The sequence below is a fragment of the Colletes latitarsis genome, chromosome 11 (genome assembly GCF_051014445.1).
Source record: "Colletes latitarsis isolate SP2378_abdomen chromosome 11, iyColLati1, whole genome shotgun sequence".
Taxonomy (NCBI): domain Eukaryota; kingdom Metazoa; phylum Arthropoda; class Insecta; order Hymenoptera; family Colletidae; genus Colletes; species Colletes latitarsis.
The window spans coordinates 23,348,820-23,367,636 of NC_135144.1; the positions used below are offsets into that span (position 1 = coordinate 23,348,820).

Below are 18,817 nucleotides of genomic sequence, written 5' to 3' on the forward strand. Positions count from 1 at the left end.
CGAAATCTCGGCGAGCATCGAGATGCGAATAAAACGTCGCTTCTTTCCGGCGACGTTTCCCGTGCGCGAGGCTTCCACAATTCGGTCACGTAGTTGGACAAAAACCCCATGGATGGTACGTGTTCCGGTGTCGTGAGATTATTTGGACGGAGTCGCGCGAGATATTGGGCCCCGTAAGCGTCGCGGCGATAAGGCAGGGAATTCTTTATTAGATCGGGCATTGTCGCGCGTCTTGCGACCGTACGTTATCCAGCTGCTACGAAGTTGTTCCTTAATCGAGATTCAATATCGTTTGGTCCTCGAATTACCCGGGGACGTGTACCTCCTCTTACGTGAATTCAAAATCATCGAGGAACACGACGTACATGCACGGGATCGAACCGAATCAACCGGAAATGCCCGAGGATCCTTCGAGACACGCTCGAATCGATCGTTCCTGGGTTCTCCAGTTTCCAGTTCGGCGACGAACAGTCCTCTCCCGTTTGGAACGAAGTTATCGCGGCGCGTGTATTAAATTATCCCGGGGAAAATTATTAAACGACCAGCCGCGTTACGCGTACCTCGAAAAACTACGGGGAAAGTATGTTTCCCCCTGGCGCGTACATCGACCAGTTCGTACTTTTTAATTACATAATGTAACGGTAACTCGGGCGCGTTCGGTGGTCACGTGCACGCGTGTGGGTGGTCTGGTACATCGTGGTCACGGTTAACGCAAAGACGGGCATTTTTGCCAAGCAATTCCTATCCGAGCTACGAATGTCGCGGCGCGGGTAAATGTTTTTTCGCCCCTCTGGCTCGCGGTGAACGAGAATAACGCGAGGAAGTCGGTTTCATTGGATAGACTACGAAGCCATTTTCTCGCGTTGCAATCGAGCCACGGGGTCTCAGGAACGCATTAAAAATTCCACGTTTTCTCGGCCAGCGGGAAATAAGAAGCTAAAATTATTACAATTATAAATACAATTTATCTGATGTAAATGGAAAATTAATTTTTTAAAGTAACTTTTTTAAAAATCTTCCATTGTGTTACGATTACTATCGAAACAAAAATTTTGAAACCAATTAATCAACAGTGCTATGATACTCAATGGTATCGAGTTTTGTAGATCCAATTTTTCTTGGAAACCTAATAAAATTTCAATATTCGATTTTCAACATTACATTCATAATCTAAGACTTTAGAAACGATTAAAGACCTTGGAATTATGTATAAGCAGCGAGCAATCCGACGCAATTTATTACCAGTACTCTCGGTACATTCGCAAGTGGGACTCCCATCAAGGCAGACATTGCTACTTATCAATGTAACATTTATCTATGTGTAATTCCGATTGGAAACGGTCGATAACAATAAAACTGGTCAGAACGAACAAAATTATTTTTATCGTGAACGATATTCGACGCTAGTGTCGTCGAGAGGAAACTTGGTATCGCGTTGGATTCAGAAGTTGCTCGGGACCCTTATAGATCATCGTCGACGTGCCGTAATTATTGCGTACAAACTTCGCGGGGATCCTGTATTCATGAACGCGAAATTAGACTTTTTGATAGCGGTGCAACTGGCGACCGACGAGTTACCAGAACCCTCGTGTTAGATAAATTACGAGCGGGCAAGGTTTCTTCTCGAACTTGCCGCAGCTTATGCAAAACCAGCCAGTAACTCCGGGGCTAACTTCTCTCGGACGAGTTTACCTCCATCGCGGAAGTGTCTGTTGACGAGCACCGGGCACCGAGATTCGTCGACGGCGTACAAACAAATTGGACTTGATAGATGACGTCCATTGTACGGGCATAAGGTGGGTCTGTGCAGCTATAGCTCAGCACTTTATGTAAATGACTCCGGGAGTATCACTTTGTGTAAAGGACTTCGCTTCCGACACTATGTGGAAGCAGTTAATTACTTATCGTGCGTTAACGATCTCGCCGATTTCGAGTCACCCCGAATATTCCCGACAACTAGTTTCCGAAACTATACGCGTTAGACGACGAGTAGACAATAATAGGTAATTGCGAGCGACAAGAGTGGATAATCAGGTGCCCGTGTACTCGTCGGTCAAGGAGTGTACAGGGATGGGTGATCGATCGAGTACTTGCGAGAGAGAAAGGTTGAGCGTAGCCCTCTGCTGGCGAGCGCGGGAACTGTCGCCACAGACCTCGTAAATTTCGAGGTTGAAAATGGAAAACAAGCTATTACTTTTTACTACCAAATCCAAACAGAACGTTACGCGAAGTATATAACTTAATTTAATCAACGTTACAAGCACAACTGATATTTGTTCGATAGTATGGAGTAGATGTATCCATCCGTAGAATAAAACGAAGGTTCGTAAGGTTCTAGTTTGAAGAAAATAGTACGAAAGTGACTGGGAACAACGAATAAAAATAAAGGTAGTCCCTAAGTGTTTAATTACCCTGCACAGTGGCACAAATGACGTTTCTCTTGTCCCATTCGTGGGAGGTTAATCACATAAACGCTGTTTCTCCTTGGCTTCGTTTGTACACTAGCAATCTGACGCCCACGGCGATAAGTGGAAACGCATTCGTACATTCACCGTCTCAGGAACACAAAGACACGCCGGGCTTTACGAAGTTAACCTCCCGGATGACAAGAAAGGCTAATGTCGTTTCCTTGACAAAGAGGACGATATCCGCGGGAACCTGCGTGTAATCCGGCATCATTTGATTATCTTTCGCTATTCAGCGTCCCCCCGCCTTCTCTCCTTTTTCGTCTACCATCGCGAATCCAGTCGCTCGATAAGGAAACGCAACGTCTTCCCGCAGTAAAATTACTACGAGAAGAGGCAAGACCGAGTACTATCGTAGTTATTGCACTTCACGGGGCTTCGTTTCGATATCGAACCGTCTCTTCGAGCCTGCGAGCTTCGAGATTATTATTCGATAGAAAATAATTGAAGTTTGCTAAATAACTCGAGCAAATATCGGACAAGGATGATAAATAAACGCGAGAATTTAGAATTTTGAGAAAAGCATGAAATTCTAAAAACTGTTTGAACACTCTACGAGAGACTATCTTTTGATAGAATATTTTTCTTTGGTGCAACAACGTAAGCCCAATACGTATTTGCACTTGTTTTTTTTTTTAAATCGAATTATGTAGTTTCGTATCGTACGCGAAACAATTTTTCTCGATACATTTTCGTATCGTATTATACCACAATCCTGGCGTTATAAGCCAGTGCCACAATCTATTGGAAGTATTTTAAATTTCGTCGTAGTCGAAGCGTGGGAAGTCATCCAATAGGGAAGGCAGTGCGAATTCCGAGAAACTCCGACATCGTTGACCATTTAAGATGTTATCGGTAAAGAATGCGAACCAATAATACATTCCGCACCCCCGCATCGACAATAAATCTCGCTTGGTAGTTTGTATTTTTCTTAATGCCAACGCGAACTCTCTATAGTCATGCTCACTTCTATTAAACATTATTTCGAAAAATGCCTCTGTCTGAAATCGTCTTTTCCATATTTCGTTACTGTACGATGTGCATGCTAGAATAAAATATGAAATATCTCGTTTTCGATTATCGTGCATATGGAACGACGAGAAGAAATATTTTCGAATTATGTACACCAAACATAAATAAAAAATCGAGGTTCTAGCCTCAGTCAGGGCTCGCTGTTGTACGAATAATTAACTTTCACGCGTAAAGAGATTCCCTAGAAATCGGGTCGTGTCGCACGTTATAATCAGCGTTCGTAAAACAAAATTACTCGGCTGTTCTCGTTCCGTGTACAAACTCGTAGCACCGTGTTCTCCTTAATTCGAAATAGTCGTCCCTTTCTGGCTGAAATACCGAATACGCGCCTTGCAATTAGCAGAATCTAAAATCTGCAAGGATAACATTAACGCGTAAGTTTAATGCAGAGGCTATAAATCATTCCTGAAACGGTCCAGCGCTACGGTTCGGGCTGTCGCGAGTTCAACCCTCGAGTTCGATAATACGATATCACGGATAGTTTCGTGTCACACAGAGATACGCGTTAACACGCCGTTTCGGAAGGTTTAGATCTCATTTTGAGTTTCCGCGAACTCTGCTACGGAGGCAATTTTCGTTGCACTTGCCACGGTGCTCCGCGGTGTACTTAGGATGCTCTATTACCCGACGTTAACACCCTTATTGCATCGACGCGATGATGGAGGTTAATGGTAGCGTATGTCGTTTAATTTATGCGCATAACCTGGATCGTTAAGTAAACAGAGCGCAGCCTCACGTACAATGAACTCTCTTTCTGAATTTTAAGACAGCCTCCGGGACTTTGTGCACGAGGATAGTGAAATTCGACGAGAACCTTATCAATTTGTATTCTGTTTGCGATGGTATGCTTGAAGGTATTCGTACTTATTCGTCTTTATATCGATACATAATGTAATTGTCTGATCTGTGAATACCTAGTATTTACATACGATAAATAATCACGAGTAAATTTATTTTGCAACAGGTAAATGTTCGTCGAATGATATTGGTAATAATAATCCGTTGTCAGTGAAACGAAGTACCGATCGAATAGAAAAGAATAAAATTATTGCAAAGAATATAAATTAACGATCAAAGTGGTTGCTTGACGCAAAGATTACGATGTTATCGTTGTTTAATAATAAATCTCGATCGACCGTTGCGAGCTTCAATCTCCTCGAAACTCTAGCACCGTTGACGCAAATTAGAATTGTACATAAAATTTGAAAGTCGGTCGCGAAATAACAGAGCAGCTCGGCGACGCTCGAATACACTGCCCCATCTCATTTCCGCCGCTCTCAACAAAGTATTTATTATCGATCGAGGAAGGGTCAAGTTGCTCTTTTAATCTTGCACGGTAAAACGAAGGCAAGAGTTCGGTGTCTTTTGGTGCGCGATCCTTAGAGACCTCGGCGTAAGTGCAAGCTGTATGTCACGTTAAAGTAATCAAAAGAAGATCCGATACCCGAGAGAAGCAAGAAAGGAATTTATGGAAAGGATATTCTATCGTAATGGTGAAATTTCCCCCTGCATATCGGATGCATTATATACGGATATAATTTCTCAGGCTTTCTCCGTCTTTTCTGTCTTATCTTCCCAGCGATTTCCATCCCCGTTACGGTTTACACGCGGGGACGTCGGATGGGCTCGAAAATGTCTGCGAGATATTACTTTGCGCGAAATGAAATTGCAAACTCGTGGTAGATTCGACGGGTTACAAATTCCAAACTGTCAACAAAATGGATTACAATAGAAAGACATCGAAGTTGGTAATGGTCGATCGAGTACTTGCGAGAGAGCGTAGCCCTCTGTTGATGAACGCGGGAACCGTCATCGCATAACGTACAATTTCATTGAGAATTTCTTAGAATTATAAATGAAAATTGATTTCTTGGTCACGTGAAACGTCAAACTCTTTCTAAGGGATGATACTAAAATCTTCAACGTTGCACCCTTGCGATATCATCTTGAAAACAACAGAAGATACGAAAAGATCAACATGGTTGGTCACGAACGCCCGGAATATCCTTTATTCAGCAAACTAGCACGGTTACTCTTATCTGACAATCCCGATTCCAGTTGTCTGATCAGAGACGAGCGTCATTCTGCTAGTCTGACCAAGCATGGTTCCTGTTCTACTTGCCTGATCCGTTCGACTCTTATTCCAGTTATGTAATATCGGACGCGTTAGACCAGATATCGTCGTTCTACTTGTCCAACTCAATACCGTTCCCATTCCACTTGTTTGAGCAGAAACGGTCACCAATTTAGTTGTGTACCGAGCAACGATTCCTCGTTTACTTGTCTGGCCGGAAATGATCTCGATTCTTAATTTCGAATTCAGCTACGAGACGTTAGAACTTGGAAACAGAACTGACTTGTTTATGAACGAATCTATTATAAATTGCACTCGTATCATGAATGTCTTCCTTAATAACGGCTCGAATCGTTAATTCGATTTGTCCGAGAGCTTCCATCGTTTTTCAGGTTCGTTCACAACGGATAAAGAACGCGGAGAAACCTCGGTGTGCGCGGCCAGGTACAGCGACTATCGATAAACGCGATGACTCTTTGCGCGCTTGGAACGCGGCCAACCTCGGAAGAATTCCTCAAAATTTGCTAGCAATCGCTTCCCTTGTATAGCTGACGCTGTGCTGCATTCATTCACTTTTTTCCGTGCCGCGATGATTTATTTTTAACGGTTGCGCGCGCGTCCATTTTCGCCGCGTTACGTCGTGTCCGGTCGATTGGTTCGCCGAAAAAATCAGCGGGAACCGGATAACGAAACAAATCGCCACCGGGTGATTTATCGAGCCTTAATCCTCCGAAACCGCGACACATCGCGCGACGATTTTTCATAGACCGCGCGTGCGATCGTATCAATTCGTTACACGTTTCGTTTCAACGCTGTTTCTGCTTATAGCGATAAAATCTACCTGGTTTTATTTGTTTGCGTTATGACATCGAAAACTCGTTCGATCGTAAGAACAACCACTGGATAATATTTTAGTACCACGTTGAGGCTTCCGAATCGATAAATTCGAAACATCGACGAAGTTATAATACGGTTTCCTGTGAAAAGAAAACGTTTAGCGTAACTGTAAAATACCTTGAAACGTCATGGAAAATATTTTAAATATCGACGTGAAAATATAGTTACTTTCGAGTTAGTATCGAAAATAGCTAAGAAACAACCCCGATCAAATATCGTATATATTATTTATTTCGTCGATATAATGTCTTTTCTGCTACAAAAGATGCTGCATAGTAAAGACCACGCAGGGGATCGATCATACCGTTAATACCAAGTAAATTTCTCAAAAATTCTTAATTTTCAATCGAAAAAACGACCACCTACGTAACGTGTTTACTAAAACTTAGATGATTGGCTTCAATAGGATTTTACTCGACACGCAACGAGCGTAGACGATTGTAAACCGATATTACGCTTTATATCACGGAATTATTTGCAAACATACACTTTTCTCGAGACATGTATTTGTCCCGACGGGTATCTGCATATAAAGGGAAAAATATACGTCCCGGCAGTAACGTTATATCCATCTAAAGCGTAATTTTATGCGTCCCGTGCGGAAAGCAACGTATTCATATCGCGTGTATTTACGCGTATCGTCGTTTAAGTTAGTGTTCCTCGAATTGTGGTTCGCGAAACCCTGAAGCTCCGCGAGTATATTAGCCGGAGGTCCGTAAGCTTTAAAAAGAAAATAAAAATCGTATTATACGGCCGAAGTGAAAAGACGCTTCTCGTAATATCTTATTGATCCGAGAAACACCGTTTAACATTTTCTATCGTTGGTAGCAACACATTAAAACGGGAAGTAATAAGTAAAAATCGTTAAAATTCGCAACAGGTGAAACTGTTTGCATAGTTTCATCGATATAATTGCGTACTAGCAGCTGCCATTACTTTCCATTCTGCAGATCGTTAAAGCTAAGGCCAATAATAGTTTCTTGTTATTTTATTTTATGATACGTCAGAGTAATCGTAACACTTTTGAAACGTTATACAAAATTGAACCTCGTTATTTGCATTTTAAACTCTATTTTGTTGCAAGTGAAGATATTATGTATTTGCAACAAGATTTAAAGTCAACGCCTAATTTGACTAATTTAGTAAAAGATTAAGTCCCGAGAAGTTACTTCATTGTCATAAACTTTCCAGGTTTATATCGACGAGGTGCACTTCTAAAATCTTATTACTTTGTCCTCGATAGTGATCGACGTGTCGTAAACTCACAGCGTTTGCACTCGATGGTTTTACCAGATGTGCAACCCCCTAAATTTTCCTACGCCTAATTCCACAGCGGTTCGACGACCCCTTCCTCGGATTTCGAACGGTTTTCAACAAAATTTTATAACGAAATTAGTACACTTTTTAACTCGTATCTCACAACATTCGAACAAACAAGTTTAACCAGTAATTAATAACTCTGTTACAAAGGGATGAACTTATTATTTGAAGAAGGTAGGCAGACATGTTCTGTAACACGCTGGAAGAACGTGAATATTTGCGAACGTTGTAGCAAGTTTGAAAAAAGGAAACAGAAGTATTCTTAGCAGCGTGTGGTTGGAGGGCGATAAATCGCTACGCCCCCTCGCCATTTCCGTTTTATCGGAACGCGGTAGAACTAGCATTCTAGTGGTTCAGCGTGAGGGATTACCCTATGACGTCAGTCGATTTTTCCTTCGTTAGAGGTTAATCGCTTCGATCCTCCTCGATATTCGCCGAGCTGCCGCAACTTATGAATTCGGTTATTGAGATTCGAGCGGCCTGGTTCCGAAATTGATTCCCGTATGAGCCAGCCGGTTAGTAAAACGATTTACTCCGCCATACGGTAAAAATTCTAATTTTTCTACCAAATGCGTTCCTTCCTGACTGAATAAACGTAAGACTTGCAAGGAAAAACATACTCGTAGTTACACACATCAGGCCCATCGATACGTTTTAAACTTAAATCGAACCAAAGCCAATTTACTCGTTAAAGAAGACTCGATCATTCGAAGAAGGCACTCCGGCACGAAAAATAACGCGAACGATATTTTCAGAGCAGAGTCGTTAGGCCTAGATGGATTTTAATCAAACTCGGTTCATCGATAAACGAACGTAGCAAAATCCCGAGGAGAGATCGTTCGCGGCTGAGGGGGGAGGCAAAGTCTCGACGTTATTAAATTTGAAGCCAGCGCGGCGTTCGACGCGTTCCAAGTGAATATTAATATTCACCAGGTGGTAAATCATCGACGGTGTTCTTATCGAAGACGCGCGGTGTAAATAGTCCCAATATCTTAATACAAGTATCCCCAAATTGGTTTCCATGGCGAAGATCGAGCTACGGAGGTGTCCCGGCCGTCTTCGTCGCAGCGGACACGCACACGCACGCTCGCGTGTGTATTTGTGTCTCTGATTCCACTGATACTCGAAGTTGCTCGGGTAACTAAGTTTCTGGTGAATGCGCTTAACAACCACGAGCCTTGTTTCGCGCTGCTGTACAGCGTCTGCCGTATGATTTAACGGCAAACTTCGCGGTCTTACGTGTAAACGTGGCCAAATTAACTGGATACGTATTGCAGCCGATTATTTGAACTTGGCACTGGCAGTTTTATAGTTACTGCAACTGTCAGGAACACGGTGAAGAGTACAACCCCTCGTGCAAGGCGGGTGCCGCTGGTACTTGTTTGTGGGATTCTGTGGCGATCGAGGTCTCGTTTCGCGGGGAAATCGATAATAATTGAAGGCGTTCGTTACGGCAGTGGATTTAAATTCATTCTTGCAATTTTTAAACGTTCCTCTCCCTCCAATAACTTTCACTAGCATTTAGTCTTCTTTGTATACCTGGAAGAAACAACTGCAAACTAATATAGAAGATGGTATTCAGTAGCGATAGTTTCATTCGTTTGATGTATAACAAACTCAAACTCAGTAAATGGTACATAGTACCTCAAAGATTTATTTTAAATTTATGCTTACGAAACAGTAACATTCAGTTCAGAAAAATTAAAAAAAAGAACGAACTTCGCCAAGGAGCTTTCTAAAGTCGATAAATGCACGTTAAATCCAAACTATATTTGCATATTCGCAGTAAGAATGTAGTAATAAATTGTACAGAATTATTGAGGTGCGCGAATATTTTAAATCGTTGCAGAATCTGTAGATAAAATCGAACAATTAGTTTGCTATGTTGGTAATATTAATGGTGTGTTTGGAGTATGACAAACGATCATGGTATGTCACCGCCAGGTCACAGCCCCTATTGATGGTAGTGAGATGTGCATTATCAAGCATATAGGGAAACAACAATTATCTGATGATTACGAGACAGCTTCATTGCGTGGCGCTTGGGAATATTTAGGTTAAATCTGTTATATTCACAGTAAGACACGAGCTTATTTAGATCTGATTGTAATACACGTGAGTAATTAACGTTAGTCAGAACGCTAAATAATTTGAATCGGAATTGTGTTGGTATACTTGGCCACGGAGAAAATACAGAACGAGATATTAACGATCGATAACAAGAAATATGATTGAAAATTTCCACCGCTATGCGTGGAAATCTTAATTATAAACGTGTCTCTAAATTAAACGCAAATACCTCTGTACAAACGATGAGGAACCGCATATTAATTCAACAAAATTATGTTACGTTGTATGACACACAAGATAAATTCTATGTTCTTATAATTTGTAACGCAAACTTCAACGTAGCTTTACGTTAATTTTATTATTAAAGAATCTGATAACCTCGAGGTCATAGAATAATGAATCTATATTATTTTTATAAAAAATTATACAATTATTTTAGTATTATATGTTAAAATCTCTAACCTTTATATTACTTCTTTGGTATTATAAAATATCAAATGAGATTAATGCTTCCCTAATTGTTTCGCCATTCTTGGAACGGTGAAACATTTCCCGGGTTTAAAAAATTTAATTGAATTTGAAAGCGTAACAATAGTCCGCAATAAAGGCACACTTTCCTCTCTTAACTTAAACAGTGCTTAATAACTTTCACAATGTTCTCTCGAAAACTTGCTAAACGACATCATTCCCTGTCTTAATGTTCGGTGGGAAGCGAAGCAAGTTTAAATCGTGACGCTTGAACGAAATATTTTGTCGACTGTAGCAATTGTAGACGCCCGTTGTATCCAAAACGTAGCGTATCGTTAAGTTGTTACCATAAATTGTGTTCCAGAAATTAGAATACCGGTAACTGCTATTTTCGTTACTAATAACTGTACAATATCAAACACGATACCATCGATACCGGAGGCTCTGAACGAAACTGTTTTTGTTAGACGATCCTTACACGCGAGCTTACCTCGTGCGATCGAGTACGATAAAAGAGACCCTGTTTACCATTAGAAACGACCGATGCATACAGTAATATTGGTACCTTAAATCGAGTAGCTTTTTATTAAGTTTCCTTCGCTGCGAGTTAGGTTACTTTCTGTTAAGGTCATCTCTCATATCAGCTATTAATCGCGTGTCTCGTTCGTCCAACTCCTGTATCATTATTTCTTCCGTCAATACCATTTCGCGAGCCAACAAGCTGGAGATAAGAAAATCAGTACTTTCGTTCTCAATTAAATAATTGTTACGTGCATACCTGCTTCAGATAGAATAATTTACCTACCGACTTTCTTAAATTTCTACCGCACTTTCAATGAATATTTTAAACACGGTAGCGACGAAAGACGAATCTTTTCTCTCCGGAAACACGAAGATCCTTTCTCAAGAAAGAAACGCCGAAAATCCATTTCCATGATGACGACGTTTCTTCACCTCAAAGAAAGCTTTCTCTGCGCGCCGATGTAAAGGACGTTCCAAAAAAAAAAATTATCATGTAACAATGCAACAAAATATATCGTACGCAATTTGCATTTGAATATATTAAAAAGTCAATAACATCAACTGTTGGGCGGTGAAATATTTAATAAATTTAGTTACGATCGAGGTTGAGTATAACACAAAAATCAGTTTATAGCCACGATAATTATTATTCTAGAATCATTGCTAATCCCTGGAACGTATATTAGCGTAAAATACAACAAGCAAGAAATTTTTATCGCAACGTATTTACTTTACAAAGCCATTCGAATATACGATACTTTTTTCCTTATCGTTGCACTTGAAGAAGTTAATTAGATGGTACGGCTTAAGTGGACCATTCCGTATAATAATACAGTTTTAGGTCATTTCTGCTTCGTTGCACAGAAATTTTCGTCCCATCTCGATGGAACGTAAGAATCTTCCTCCCTTTAATTTCGTCCTTTCGCGTTCCGATCATGAATATTCAAACGGCCTCGCTACGACCGAGCGTTGCGTTGGCAAACCCAGCATGGAACTATTCTACTATTTTCGATCCTCTACATCGTATTCCAATTCGAAAATGATCACGCGATATAAGCATTGGACACGCGTGCACCTTTATTGCGTTCGTTTGCCCGTTTACGCGCATTTCATTAGTTAAAATAGGTTTCCATGTACAGTAATGATTCGTCAAATGAACCCCATCCGATAATTTGTAAATTAAACATTTCTACCCCCCGTGATAGCACGTATAGACTGTATATAAACTGGTGACGAGATCCGCTGTACGAAAACTGAACATTTTTGGGCAATTTACTATATTTTTTACGTAATTAATTTACGTAATATACTACATTGAATTGGTTTCCTTGAATTTAATAATGTAATACACTTTCAAATGATTCGAAGAAAATTTGATTTTTTTGGAACTTGTGCAACGAGAAGAGGTTCGAAAAAAGCGCAAGAGATTGATTTAAAGACGAAATGCACGCGTTCGATCGATATTACACGCGTTGTAATTCGCAGAATGATCGATATGTTGTGCGTCCTGTTTTCTCGTGGCTCGTGATCCACGTTACGATGCCTTCCCCGGGACAAGAAGCGAATTATTACGGTTAGAGGTAATGTCTGCTGATAATGACGGCACCAGGCGTTAGACTGGCTTCGGAACGCTGGGATTTAGCGATCCTCCGTAATTCAAATATACGGAAACTGTTATGCAATACGAGATCTCTTGACGAGCTGCCGAGCAATGATCGCCTCTTGATATATTCTCAGTTACGACAGGCGTACAGTTTTATTAATATTGCTGTTTACGATCGATGCACCTGCGATGACTCTTTCCTCCGAGATACTCAAGTTCATAAGTCTCGCGAAGAAACTTTTAATAAATTTTAATCTCGATGAATAAAAGTGCATTTATGGCGAGTTAAAACAGTAATATTGCTTTATCAAGTTTCTTGTAACTGTAACCTTGACCATTTTATGTTTATAACCTGTGAAAGCAAATTTTTAAGAAAAATCGACAAGGGGTAGGTACTGAAATTTTCCGGTGAAAAAAAAAATTTCAAATCATTCTGTAAAAATTATTTTCGGTTGTGGGGGTCAATTATAATCATTTTTGGTCATTACACATACCCCCGAAATCCTACGCACTTTCGAGAAAAAGTTCATTATCGAAAATATAATGTCTGACCATATATGAAACTTTTCCCTGAAATTTCATGCGTATGTTTAAAACGTCATAATTTCTGAACGGATTGAAGAGTAGTTTCTTTGCATATCCGTATTAAATTATCTATACTTAATTCTACGAAGTAATGGATTGAAGGCAGATTTAAGTTTAACAATAACCTTTCTCCCGTTACTATAACAAATTCTTAAAGAAATCGTTATGTCCACGAGGAGCTCGGGTAGCATTTCGTGAAGTACGACAGTGTATTTGATTACGTTGCACAAGAAGTTCTACTAGACAAGCGAATCACTGAAACCGTCAGGTTACCTCAACAGCCACGTAAGTCGCTTTTCTCCAATTTCTAGAGACACCGTGGTGCCTTCTGGTTTCAACGTGCCAGCTGATGACATTACACGGTCTGTTACGTTCCCGGTAATTTCGACTTACGAGAAACCAGTACGAACGGCTCTATTCGGCGCGGCAAGTTGACAGTTACTCGAAATTATCTCGCGCATTACACGTACTATCGCGAATTACCATTTAATATTTTTAGCAGAAAATCGTAGATTCCATGCAATACATCTCTTTTGTATAAAGGAACAATGAAATAAAAATCAAAATAAACACGTACCTTGTCGTAATATAGTTACGAAATATTTCCAAACTAATTATTTGTTTCCCTTAAATCGAAACACAATTGGAAACAAAAATCGTGAATCTCAAGAATTTTATAAAAAATATGCACTTGGTATTTCTACTTAAAACTTGAACGTTTTAATAGCTGCTTGCATGTAGAACATCGCTTGTTTGTAATTTTTTTCAGAAAGTATCGACCATCTTTCGGCTGACGTGCACTGAAAAAAGCGAAAGATAAACTTTTTCAGTTGAGATTATCAGACTGCCCCCTTAAATCAATGAGAAGTTGCCAGAATAAGTCTCGATTTTGCAGTAAATTTTCCCGGGATTCCCCCACTTAATTAAAACTTCCCATGCCGGGGAATCTGTTATTCCAAGCTTTAAGAGCGTGCAAAATAAAGTTTCGCCTTTATCGTCGTTTATGACTGGTTCCTTAGATAACGAGCGTTCCGGCTTCGTAGCCGTTAACGCGATTACTTTCATTGACCCGGTATAGTGCACGTCGAGTGTTCTTACATTAATCTGTATTATCGTACAGCCATGCGTCCGACGTTTTGCTTAATTAGAAGCCCTCCGGGCGAGAAAGAAACCCGTTCAACATGATATACTGGCCAAACATGCGCCAGGAACACTGCTTGCTTTGTCGACGCGGGGACGCGAGTGAAAAGAACAGAACGACAGGGAATTCTAATACTCTGATGCAATTTAATGCAATGATCCCGGTGAATGGAACCGTGTAACTAACTTTGGAGATTTACGACCTGACGTCTCTGGTTCCTTAACTTTTTACTTCCATTCTACCATTAGACGTACGCTCGCTGTTCATTCGTAATGAAAACTGGTGCATTTTCGTCCTGTGCAAGCATGGCTTAAAATTTTCCACTGGTTGCAAAGCAATTTTGGAGTCTATTCGACCAGCGACTACTCAGGAATCAAGCGAAAAGAAATCTCGTTTGTACTAATCCATATAATTTAATTACTCGACTCTCTTCAAATATCCTTCGAACGCCCATTTTTAAAATCATTGAAAATATCTAACCCCTTGACGTACGATTCAATTTCAAGTAATTTGTCAAACGTATTAAATTTGTTCGTACAAATATAAAAATGTGACATCTTCATCTTATCTTACATTTTATCAATGTTTCGGCAGAAGTCGTTTTGAAAAATTGGAGAATAAAGTTGCTTTCGTATCCTCCGAAAAAATGAAATATCTGGTAATTACCTACGGAAAACGATTCCCAAGCTTCGCCTACTTTTCGATTGTTCGAGCGTGATCCCCCCGCAAACGAGAAAAGAATGAGAAATAAGCGAACGACATCGAGTAAAAGACAAACGATGTCGACTGGAGGGGGGCGGGGGATTGAAAAAAAAGTTTCCAAGTTATGATAATCGGACCATGTGGCGCTAAAGTTTGTCAACAACTTTTCCGTACACCCTGTACGCGATCCACGAAACACTTTGCGCCGACAATATCACCCACAGTGATATCGAATTGATTATAGGGGCCCCGCCTGCGTCGTTCGCGTCACGTGGCAAGCGTAACTCGGTATTTCCAAATTAACTTAACTTCTGCAGCCTTAATTACGTTTCTTGGCCCGGGCAACTTTGTTAGCGTGTCGCTACCCATATTGTTTAGCTGTGCCGCCGCCGGCTTCCATTAGCCTCGTGTAACTAACTTCCCTCCTCTTCGGAGGACTTTCTGCTTTCGGGAGCTTACAGGATCCGCGGATTACCAGCGGCTCTGCCCCCGAAGCCTATCCTTCGAAGGGCACTCGAAACAAGTAGAAAACCTCGCGAGAACCGATAACGATTGTAGCGCGAAGATCGCACGTGCAACAACGATTCTTCAAGCGAATGATCCGTAAATTGAACGTTTCGATCGGAGCCAGCGAAGGTTCAAACACGACGACGAGGTGAAAGATAAGGGAGGAAAAATATAAATATCAGAGTTGAGCGAACCAATTGAAAAAGCTGACCGAAATAAGAACCATCGAATAATGTTCACTTTCGGTTTACTGAAGCTTCGAGTTATCACGGTTAACTGTACTCGAGGAGCGAAATTATTCGACGTCGAAGCCAGTTTTGATGTTGTAACGTAATCAGATTTCGAGGACGACAAATTGAAAACATTTTCTTATTTTATGCTGTGAAAGTTGATAATGAAAGTACAGCGTCGATAGGATTACTTTTAATTGCTGAGCAGGTGGATATTAATCGTAGTACGATAATTATACAACGGTGGTCCGCGATTTGGTAGCATAACGCAGACTGGCCCTCGGGCCTAAATGCATTTGACACGACTGGAGCACGGGAGAGAATATGGAGTTATCAGACAAAGATAAACAAAGGATCGAAGTTCGAGTTTAATATAATCATGGTTTAGTTTCGTTGAAATTTACAAGCATTGTTACTTAACCCTGGGGTGATTTCTCTTTTGAATATTAGGGTCATTTGAGATCTCATTTGAGACCAGTATACACTAGGTAATCTCGTAGCACCTACGAGCAAATATTAGTACATTTTCAATTACAATAAATAAAAATATAGATCAAATATAAAATATTAATTCAATATATTCGTCATCAAAGTTGATCGTCTGTAAGAAAAATTTGCTATCTGCTTGTCAAGTTTCTATCCTTGACGTTCAACGTGAGGTTCTCCAAAATTTGGAAAAAGCCTCGTCCAATATCGAACAAAGTTGTTCCCATGAATATGTACTACGAAACTTCGTAAAAGGAAGAAGAAGAAAAAGAAATACCAAGCATGGTACAAAGTCTAACAGAGGGGACCACGTGTTTGAAATGCCTGCTCTTGTCGTATACTTGTCGCCCACTGGAGAGTTTCGTTCTCAAGAGTAAGATTGTCTAATGGATACAGTATTTACAGTAAGGGTTCTTTCACAAGAACATGCGAGGGCCGACTTTAAGAGTAACGAGGTAACTTTCGGCATAAAGGCTCTTCCACTGCCTCGCGCGAAACAGCTCTTATTCGTAATACTCTCAACTCTCGAGACTAAAACTCTCAAGTGTTCACCAGGTATTATCTATGGCTCCCATTAGCGCTCAGAGGATGATCGCGCTTAAATGGTGCCCCCGTCAAGCTCGAAACGTAGCGTGAAACGAGTTACAATATTTTCTCGGGGCAAAATCTGATTTGTAATTTGTTAAGACAAATCAAAGCTTTCGATCTTAGTTTTATATCTTTCTCGGTGAAATGTCTCTTGAACGTTTTGTGCCACTTTGAAAGAGTTTTATATTACGAGACACGCATGGCGTAGAAGTTGAACGTGTGTTTCGATCGAAGCTAGGAAAAATTATACTCGTCGCTGATAAGAGTCACCGCTCGCAGAAGACCCAGAAAGTTTTATTAATTTATCGTTACTTCGCGTTTTGCTTTTCACAGAAATATACAGAGTATGGAACCTCGCGTGCAGCGATGCAATAATGTTGAAAGCATTTCGCGACAGTGCTACCATGTAGTTTTCATCGTGCAGAGCTCGAGACGTTGCTTTGAAATGTCACTTACATCTAACGTGACTCGATCTCGTGGCACTGAAGTCGCGACACAGATTTAAATGTCATGACAACGGATTTCAGTTTTCGGCGATGACGAATGTAGCATTTGCTACGATAATACTTCGTCGTACAATATGCAACGTATAAAAATAGTCTTAACGCAAATTGACTATACAATTGTGGATGCATTGTTTAAGAAATGTTTTTTGTTAAAGAGAACTATGCACACTGACGGTCGAAATATTTCAATTATAGATGATCGAATGTATATTTTTACTGTTGCATGATCTAACTAAACAAACTCATACCTCGAACAATGAAGAAATTAAAATAGGAGAATTAGCTAAAGTGGGCTCTAGATTCTATTGGAGAAGTCGAAGTATAATTGCATTGTTTTCAATCTTCGAGCGAATCTTTAAGCGAAATTAAACGACACGTGTCTTCGAACGATGGACGATGTTTCATTCAATCACAAAAGAATCGTCTTTTGTGCGGCGACGTCGATTTCCATTAGAGGATTTAGCTCGTTAGTGCCTGAGAGCTTTTCATGCCGACAGCTCGTGAAATAAACTAATTAATACTCGACTCCTCGGGCTGAATCGCTGCTTTATTCGATTAACGATATCATCGAGACAATGGTTCCTGGACACTGAAGCGACGTTACAGCAGAAAATTCGATTCTAGAAACAAACAAATGGTCATTAAACGATAGTACCTTATTCGAAATTTATATTATTTCGATGGTTGTCAATTAGGAAAACATCAAAATAAATTCGTAACATTGGAACGATTAAAGATACGTCGATCTTGTGTGAAAAAATAGTAAAAAGCTGCTCGTTTTACATCTTAGATTCGTTCAATGTCACTGAATAAATAAATCTCTGCAGCGGGGAACGCCTGCAATGAAAATCAACGTGAGTTGCGTTTGCTATACCGTCGTCTGCGTAGCTTCGAGAGGAGGATAATTTTCTTCAAGATGGCGTATCTCTTCAATCAAGTAGGCAGGTGGAGGTTCTTCTATCGAAAAATCCCATATAAATGACTCGAAGACTGTCAGAAACGTTGAAACGCTCTTCGCAGTTAAAGCAGAAACGCGTTAATGGATCGCGAATGAAGCGATAACTTGGGAAATGCTCCCGTGCTCGGTTCTTCGTCGCGTAATTGACGCGCGAAACGACGGACGAATCGTCTCCTTCGATGAATTTCTTCGGAACGATACTCCGAGCGAAGTTATTCTTAAGCTGTTATTAATCAAATATCCTCTAAACATTTTTAAAAATATATACTGTCGTTCGAAAGAAATCCAGTTTTATCTCCTAGAACTTTATTCACCAGTTGCATATAACGATTGCAGCTATCGGTCGAAGCTAGCTTTTATACGCGTATCATGGAACATTTAGTTGCGTATCGTTTCGATCGGTTCTCATTAACACGGAACATTATGCATTAATGGTACAGTGATACAGTACGGTTCGTGGATAGAAAACATATCATAATTCGATAGGGAAATGGAAACGAGAATAGAAATCGGCATCGAATAATCTGGAGCATATTCCAACGAGTACCATAAACACAAGTGTCCTGCGACGCGTTTACGAGATGCACTGCACGATCCATCACGGAACAAATCGCCATAAAATTTACTTAATATCGCGCCAAAGTGCCTGTTTGAATCTCAACG

The 18,817-nt window shown here is 40.5% G+C and overlaps 1 protein-coding gene across 4 annotated transcripts in view; it reads left to right on the forward strand.

Annotated features, from left to right (window-relative positions):
- The window catches only part of 5-ht1 (serotonin receptor), a 212,671-nt gene that overhangs the window by 139,753 nt on the left and 54,101 nt on the right, over positions 1–18,817 (forward strand). The gene's annotated exons all lie outside the window — the stretch shown is intronic.